The 9,498-nt window shown below is 38.0% G+C and overlaps 1 protein-coding gene across 1 annotated transcript in view; it reads left to right on the top strand.

The window, feature by feature from the left end:
* Positions 1-600: 600 nt before the first annotated feature.
* The window catches only part of TMOD3 (tropomodulin 3), a 57,654-nt gene continuing 48,756 nt past the window's right edge, over positions 601-9,498 (top strand). The window contains exon 1 of the mRNA XM_044665164.1: positions 601-746. The gene's annotated coding sequence lies outside the window, so the exon portion shown is untranslated. The remainder of the gene's footprint in view (positions 747-9,498) is intronic.

Below are 9,498 nucleotides of genomic sequence, written 5' to 3'. Positions count from 1 at the left end.
TTGTATCCTTAGGGTCTAGAGTGGTACTTCGGGTTAGGAAATGTCGCTCAACTTCTATGCTTCAGTTTTGCCATCTTGTGATACTTATCTCAAAGGGCAGTTGTGAGAAAAGTGCTTTGTAAATCTTAAAGTGTTAATAAATGTATATTATTATTTAAGATTCTGAACGACCCTTTAGGGCGTAGTAGTTTGGATTGTTAGTGTTAAGACATAGGTTAAAATCCTGCCTCAGTCTCTTAACGGTTGTGTGATCCTGAGTGAGTCATTTCAGCCAAACTGTACCTCAGTTTAATTTTCTGTAAAATGTAAAGGAGGGAGAAACTCATATTCTTTAAATTCTTAATTCTTTCAGTTTTCTAAACTTCTGATCTCAAGCTAGTATGGCCCTGGGTGAGTCATTTAACTTCACTGGCCGCAATTGCTCCCTCTGTAAAATGGGGGCGTGGCGTGGGCGTGGACTCCATTGTCTCTACAATTCTTTCCAGTTCTAAACTTTTGATCCCAGGGACAAGTCTCGCCAATCCTTTACGGGACTACACTTCCCATGACGCCCCACAATCGAAAAGCGCGCACGCGCGCGAGGACGGCGGGAGGGGGCTGGAGCCCTTGCGAGTCTCCGGTTAAGAGTTGATACAGCTGCTGAAGAGTGACTCCGGTAGTAGGGTCCAAGCGGAGCACCTGGGACTGGAGACCCAGGAAGTGGGCGGCGGCGGCGGAGACGACTGGCAGCCCTCGTTGGGCGTTAGGTGAGAGCCCCCCAGGACTTTCCAGGAAGTCAGTCGGCTCCGAGAATGCGGGGCGGGTTGTTGGACCAGCCCTAGTGGCTGAGGAGGGAGCGGTCGTTTCCTCGCCTTGCCGCCCTCCCGGCTCCCTCTTCTCCTCTCGGGTTCCTCCGCCATCGGCTGAGGGGAGCAGCCGGCTGGGTTTTAGGGGGCGCATCCGGCGGCTACAAGAGGAAGTCGGATCGGCGGGGCGTTGCCCGCGCGCCTTAGTGCGGTGCGCGAGAGAGCCCCCAGGCCTGCGGAAGGGATGCCTCAGGTGTCGCTGCAGCGGGCGGCCCGCGGGAGGTGGCGCCCGGCCCGGCCCTGCGGGCGTTCGGGGCTTTAGCCACTGCCTCCCTGCTCTGCTGCAGGAAGCTTAGGCTCCGAAAGGAGCCCGGCACGCCCCACCTCCTGCAGTCTGGGCAAGGCTGGCCTTCAGGGAGGCTCCACAAAGTTGTCAGGACACATCCAGCTGTCAGGAAAGATTTATCCGACAGGTTTTGCAGTTGCATTTTAAGTATCCCTTGTGCTGTACTGAAATTCCTTATTCTCATCAGACCCTAGTGGGCATGTACCATGCAGTCTTATAGACAGGTATCTGGAGGGCAGGTTTACGTCACTGGGCGTTTGCCTTACCGAAGTTGAAATTTCCCCTTTAAAAAAATAAATCCTGTTTTACAGGTAAAATACTAAACCGCTACGATTTTTTGTTTTGTTACGGATAACTTTTCCAACTTCCCCTTGGTGTCTCTTAACTCAAAAAGTTCATCTGGTAATGAAACGTATGGTAAAACCAATCCCAGAAGGTCATAACTTCAACAGGAAATAGGCGTGTTAATTGGAGATAAATGCAGAGACTTGCCTATTTGGATAACCGGATTGCAGTGGACCCTTTTCCCCTTGAGAGAAAGAGAGGGAGAGGGGTTTCAAGAATTCTTTACCTTAACTTTCAGTAGTTTTAATTAATTGCTAGGCCTGCCCAGTTTATTATAACTCACAGAATTCCATTTCCAATAGGCTGAAAGTCAAAGCAAAAAAAGAATAAAAGAGAATCTGAGTATACCAAAATTAGCCTCAGTTTCTTCATTCCTGTAGAATGTAAGCTCCTTGAGGGCAACGAAATATTTTTTATCTTTATATCCTCACTGCCTTGTATGGCCAACAAGCATTTACTAAGTACCTCCTATATATTCCAGGAACTGTGCTAGTAGCCTGAAATACAAAGAAAGGCAAAAAACAAAAACAAAAGCAAAAAACCTACCTTGTATAGGTTAGTTTCAAGCTTTGGGAGTTTAAAACTGCACTAAGATTTTATAGTATAACCCTCTAGCATTACAATGTGCTTTCCACACTGATCCTAAGGTTGATGGGGCTGCAAGGATTATAATTACCTTATATGTAGATGAGGAAACTAAAGCTCACAAAGGTGAAAATGATTGTTTACACTCAACAAGACTAAAATTCAAGTCTTCAGACAATAAATCCACTGCTCTTTCCACTATCCCATGCTTTCTTTCCCTTTTCCTTTAGTTTCTTGTTCTGGTTCAGTGGTGTTAGACTCTTCATGACACCATTTGTGGTTTTCTTGGCAAAAATATTATAGTAATTTACCATTTACTTCTCTAGCTCCTTTTACAGATGAGGAAACTGAGGCAAAATGTTATGTAATTTGCCCAGGGTCACATAGCATATAAGCATCTAAGTCAAAATTTGAAATCAGAAGATTTCTTCCTGACTCCAGGTGTGGCCCTTCTATCTAATACAAGAGTAAGATCCATTGCCTTTTCTAAATGAGACTTATATCACTTTGGTTGCCTGCCATCCTCACAGACTAGATCATAAAACCATAAATTTAGATTTGGAACAAATTTTAAAATTCATCAAGTTCAAAGGAATTTATTTTACAACTAGAATAACTGAGAGAGATGTTAAGGATTTGTTAAAGGTCACACTGGTAGTAGCATATTTTGGATTTGAACCCTAATCTCTTGACTCCATATCCTTCACTTTCCCTTTCATCACATTCTTCAACAGTTTCTATGGTTCAAATTGGGAGAGATGGAGAACAGGGAACATAGTATGTTGTGAGACAATAAGTCAAGTTAACAAACATTTATTTAGTGCTTTCCTTGTGCTAGTCACTATACTAACTTGCTGGTCAAACAAATGAATTAGTCTCTGCTCTCAAAGAGCTCACAATGTAAGTGAAACAAGAGTCAAACCACTATATACAAACAAGATATACACAAGAAAAATTGGAGATAATCTTAGAAGGCACTAGCATTAAAGTAAGGCAATGTTGATGATTTGGAGTAAGGAGTACTTGAGAATATATCCATTTTCCTGGGGAAATTACTTTTCAGACCTACTGGTTATAAAGTACCTCCAGAAGAGGACATTTGGAGAGGGATGGAGAAGTGAAACCATGCCATATGGGGAATAGTTTAAGGAAGTAGGGCTGTTTAGCCTGGAGAAGAGAAGACATAGGGAAGATATGATTGTAAATTTTTATTCAATAGGAAAAAAAGCTTTCTGATGATTCGAACTTTCCGAAAGTGTAATGGTTGCCTCAGGAATTAGTTTCCCATTAGGTTGAGTCTGAATGATAATTCACTTGGGATTGTTATAGAGAAGGGATTGTGTAGAGAAGGGATTATGTTGTGGTGAAGCCTATGAATGGGCTCAGAAACCATTAATAAACAAAAGAAATGGTAAATTTGAGTTAGTACTTAGTGAAAATAAAGATATAGTTTTTCCCTCCTATCCAAGTTCATGGACCCTCTGAAATCTGTTGCTAGACTCCATGTTAAAACTCCTGTTGTAGAGAGCATTCATGGCTTGAACTAGATGAATTTTGAGGTCCCTTCCAGTTGTTAGACATAGAGAAGGAAGAGAGAGACTGTCTCTACTGGCTTCTTCAAGTCCCATCCAAAAATCCTACCTTCTTCTAGAAGGATTTCCCAGCCCCTTTTAATTATAATGCTTTCCCTCTAGTAATTATTTTTTATTTATCTGAATGTAACTTGTTTGTATATACTTGTTTTGCTTGATGTCTCCTCCATTAGATCATGAGCTCCTTAAAGGCAAAATCTATCTTTTGCCCATTTTTTGTATCACCAGCACTTTGCCCAGTGCCTGGTGCATAATAGGTGCTTAATAAGTGCTTATTGCTTGACTAAGTGGGTATAATGGAAAGAATGCTGAGCATAGAATCAGGAGCGATCCCACCTTTGCTTATTAGTTGTGACCATGAACAAGAGCCTCTTTCTAAGTCTGTTACCTCATCTGGAAAAATAATACCTGAACTTTTACCTTACAGGGTTGCCATGAGGATCAAATGAGAACAATATATTTATAAAATATTTATTAACCTAAATTGTTAGGTAAACATCAGCCATTATTTAACGGAGGCAAAGGGAAGAAGACTGAAGGACAACAGGGGAAGGAATGAAAGTAAGAATGGGCAGACAACAAAAGGATACGTAGGTTCTGAAATGAGTATTAGTTGAAAATACACTCTTGTGAGCAGCTAGGTGGCTCAGTGGATTGAGAGCTAGGCTCAGAGACAGAAGGTCCTGGATTCAAATTTGGGCTTTGTGACCCTGGGAAAGTCACTTAACCCCCATTGCCTAGCCCTTACTGCTCTTTTGTCTTGGAACCAATACACAACATTGATTCTAAGAGGAAAAGGAAGGGTTTAAGAGAAGAGAAACTTGTTCTTGTCAGAACTTTCCTTTCATTTCTTGGTTAATCTCTTCTTTATTTCTTGTCACCAAGTACCACTTTTTGCCTCAGATTCTTTACACCTAAAGTATAAGGCAGAATGAAAGGGAAATATGAGAGCTACTTTGAAGCTCTTCTTGGCCACTAGTAGTCCACTATACCCATCATGATGAATAATATGTTAGGAAAACCTGAAGAGTTAAAATTTTCTTTTGATAAAAATAATAGCTGGCATTTGTGTATTGTTTTAAAGTTTGTAAACCTCTGTACTTTTTGCTAACCTTTTGGAAAATAGATATAATGGGTATTAATATCCCCATTTTATGGATAGGGAAAATGAGGTCAGAGAAGTTAAATGACCTGCCTATGGACAGCCAGCATGTAAAGCAGATTCAAATCCAGGTCTTCTTACTGTGGGAGTAGAAACACAGAAGAAAAACAACTGCTTGATCACATGGGTTGATGGCGGGGTATGACTGAGGATGTAGATTCTAAATGATCACCCTAGTGCAAATATCAATAATATGGAAATAGGTCTTGATCAATGACACATGTAAAACCCAATGGAATTGTGCCTCGGCTATGGGAGGGGTGTGGGGGAAGAGGAGGGAAAGAACATGAATCCTGTAAGCATGGAAAAATGCTCTTAATTAATTAATTAGAGATTTCAAAGATAAAAAAAATCCAGGTCTTCCTGACTCTAAGGCTAGAACTATATCCATAAATAATATTATCTATAATCAGTTTGATTCCTTCTAATAATGTAGGGGAGAAGAAAAATTAACAGTCCAAAAATCATTTATATTTGACAATTATATCTGAAAACTTGTTTAAAGTTCTGGAAATTCATTTTAGACAACCACAACAAATAAAAGTAGAATTACAGTCTTGCATGATAGTTCTAATTCTTCTTACTAAATTGTAAATTTCCAGAATTGAATCATATTTTTATGACTTTGAATCCCTAATTCATGCTAGAAATAGACTGATCAAAAATTTTTTTTCCATTTAGATTTTTATGACCCTTACCTTTTTTCTCAATACTGTGTATTGGTTCCAAGATAGAAGAGAAAGGATTTTAAAAATCAATTAAGAGAGGCAGAAGAAAATGGGAAAGAGAAATTGAAGCAATTCAAGGAGAAAATAACATCAGAATTGGGCCAAAAAGAGGTCAGCTGGGTAGCTCAGTGGATTGAGAGCCAGGCCTAGAGATGGGAGGTCCTAGGTTCAAATCTGACCTCAGACACTTCCCCGCTGTGTGACCCTGGGCAAGTCACTTGACCCCCATTGCCTACCCTTACCACTCTTCTGTCTTGGAGCCAATACTCCAAGATGGAAGATAAGGGTTTAAAAAAAAAAAAAAAGAATTGGGCCAAAAAACCAAGATTCAGAAACCCATAGAAGAAAAACATTCCTTAAAAATTAGAATTGGGCAACTAGAAGCTAATGACTTAATGAGAAATCAAGAAACAATAAAACAAAATCAAAAGAAACCGTGAAATATCTCATTGGGAAAAAAACTGACCTGGAAAATAGATCTAGGAGAGATAATTTAAGAATTATTGGAGTACTTGAAAGCCTGGACATCATAATACAAAAAATTATCAAAGAAAACTGCCCTGATATTCTTCAACAAAAGAATAAAATTGAAATTGAAAGAGTCCACAGATCATCTCTGTAAATAATCCCCAAATGACAACTCCCAGGAATATTATAGCTAAATTCAAGAGAGCCCAAGCCAAAGAGAAAATATTGCAAGCATCCAGAAAGAAACCATTCAGATACCATGGAGCTATAGTCAGGATTACACAGGACTTAGCGTCTCCACATTAAAATTTCTGAAGGCTTGGAATATGATATGCCAGAAGGTTTATCTGGATAATGGATAATAATATATGCCACCTGTCTGGCATAATTGAGTATATTTTTTCAAGGGGAAAAAATGGTCATTTAATAAAATAGAAGATTTCCAAACATTCCTGATGAAAAGGCCAAACCTAAATAGAAAATTTGATGTCCAAACATAAGACCCAATAGAAGCCTAAACAGGTAAATAAGAGAAAATTTAAGGGAGTCAGCAAGGTCAAACTATGTATGTATTCCTACATGGAATGATAATGTTTGTAATTCTTAGATTTTTAAAAAATCAGTATTAGAGCAGTTAGAAGGAGAATATATAAGTAGAGAGTATGGGAGGAAACTGATTAGGATGATACATGTGAAAAAAATCAAGAGATGAAAAAGAAGATTATATTGATTTTTTTAAAAAAGGGAAAGGAGAGTTGAAAAAGGGTAAATTATCTCACCTAAGGAGGTGAGAAAAACTATTACAATGAAGGGAAGTATGAGGGTGGTTACAGGTTGTGCTTAAATCTTATTGTCATTGTAATTTGCTCAGAGAGGTAATAACAACCATATTCACTGAGGTATAGACTCCTATCTTACCATATAGAGAAGTAGGAGGGGAATAAGACAAGGTGGGCGGGGTTTAATAGAAGGAAGGGGAAAGTGGTAAGTGGGTGGGGAGCTGATTAAAAGCAAAACACCTGACAGGAGGGACAGAGTGAAAAGAGAAAAAGAGCAGGCTCAAAAGGGGTAAACAAGATGTAGGGGAATATATAGATGATAATTATAACTGTGAATGTAAATGAGATCAACTCATCCATAAAATGGAAGCAGATAAAAGAATGGATTAAAAAACAGAATCCTATATATGTTGTTTACAAGAAACACATTTGAGACAGGGAGAGACACAGAGTAAAAGTAAGATACTGGATGAAAATTTATTGTGCATCATTTGAAGTAAAAACAAGAGTAGCAATTATGATCCCAGACAAAGCTAAAGCAAAAATAGATCTGATTAAAAGAGATAAGGAAAGAAATTACATCTTGCTAAAAGGTATTATAGACAATGAAGTAATATCAGTACTTAACTTATATGCATCAAATTATATAGCTTTCAAAAATTTTAATGGAGAAATTAAATGAGCTTCAGGAGGGAATAGACAGTAAGTTATATTAATGGGGAACCTCCTTTCCCCTTTAAGATCTAGATAAATCAAACCAAGAAATAAATAAGAAAGAAGTAAAGGAAGTGGTTGAAATTTTAGAAAACTTAGTACTAATCGATTTCTGGAGAAAATTGAATGGGAAGAGAAAAGAATATACCTTATTTTCAGCAGTACCTGAAACCTACACAAAAATTGATCATGTTTTAGAGCATAAAAACTTCACAACCAAATGCAGAAAAGCATAAATAATAAATGCATCATTTTCAGATCATAATGGAATAAAAATTATAATCAGTAAGGGTCTGTGGAAAGAAAAAAATTAATTGGAAAGTAAATTAATGCTAAAAAAGAGGGTCAAATAACAAATTATAAAAATAATTTTTCACTAATTGTGAACAAAAATTTCACTAATGAAAATGACAATGAGGAGACAGTATATCAAAATTTATGGGAACAACTAGGTTTTTACCCTAAAGAGATAATAATGAAAAATGTGCAAAAATTTTCATAGCTAAGCTCTTGGTGGTGGCAGAAATTGGAAAATGAGAGAGTATTCATCAATTGGGAAATGGCTGGACAAATCGTGGTATATAATGGTGATGGAATACTATTGTGCTGTAATGAATGACGAACTGGAGAATTTCTGTATGAACTGGAAGTACCTCCAGGAACTGATGCAGGGTGAAATGAGCAGAATGAAGAGAACATTATACACAGAAAGGGAACATTGTGAAACAACCCAGTGTAATAGACTTTGCTACTACAAGACAATCCCAAGGGACTTATGAGAAAGAATGCGATCCACATTGAGAGAAAGAAGTTTGGAAATAGAAACAGAAGAAAAACAAATGACTCATCATTTGTTTATATGAGTATATGATTGAAGGTTTTGGTTTTAAAAGATCTATTCTTTTCTATTGCAAAAATGAATAATATGAAAATAGATATGTGATAACTAACTTTTTTATAGCCCAGTGGAAATGCTTTTTGGATCCAGGAAGGGGAAGGGAAGAGGGGAGGGAAAGAAAATCATGTAAACATGTACAAATATTTTTTTAAAAAATAAGTAAGTTCAACTTGAAAAATAAAATAAATAATGGGATACCGCCAAAGCAATAATTCCAGGTAAATTTGTAACTCTAAATGTTCACATCAATAAAATAGAGAAAAAACAGATCAATGAATTGGGTATGCAACTAAAAAAAATTAGAAAAAGAACAAATTAAAACTCCGCAATTAAAAAGACTAAATTGGAAATTATATAGAATGTGATGCTTGAGCTGAGTTTTGAAGAAAACAAGAGATTCTAGAAAATGGAAATGAGGAAGGAATACAGCCCAAGCATGGAAGATAGCATAAAGCACAGAAATGGGAGGTGGAGGGTGTGTGTATATGTGTGTGAGATAGCAAAAAGGCCCTATTTATTAGGAACATGCTTATGTGTAAAGCAGTGTGTTAAGCTCTAGGGATACAATGACAAAGGTGAAGTGGCCCCTGCTTTTAAAAATGTTATAGTTGAGAGGCCAGCTGGGTGACTTAGTGAAATGAGAGCTAGGCTTAGAGATGGGAGGTCTCAAATCTGGCCTCAAATACTTCCTAGCTGTGTGATCCTGAGCAAGCCCCTTAACCCCCATTGCCTAGTCTTTACCACTCTTCTGCCTTAGAACTAACCCACACATTTGATTCTAAGATGGAAGGTAAAGGTTTAAAAAAAAAAAAAAAGGAATATTATAGTTGACTAGAGGAATTCATCATATATAGAGATAAATAAAATTTGAAGAGAAGGGGGGCACTAACAGCTGTGGAGAGCAGGAAGGCATCATAAAGGAGGTGACATTTGAGCTAAGTCTTGAGAGAAGTTAGAGATTTTAAGAGATTAAAATGATTGTAAGAGGTTGGGGTTGGGGTGAATTTCAGACATAGGGCCTTAATAGGGCTAACACTTGGAGATGGGAGGGGGAACTCATAAAGTTGGGAACAGCTAGTAGGCCAGTTTGGTTGGA

The sequence above is a fragment of the Gracilinanus agilis genome, chromosome 2, assembly GCF_016433145.1.
Source record: "Gracilinanus agilis isolate LMUSP501 chromosome 2, AgileGrace, whole genome shotgun sequence".
NCBI lineage: Eukaryota > Metazoa > Chordata > Mammalia > Didelphimorphia > Didelphidae > Gracilinanus > Gracilinanus agilis.
The sequence above is the reverse complement of the archived record's forward strand: the minus strand, read 5'-3'. Positions and strand labels throughout refer to the sequence as shown.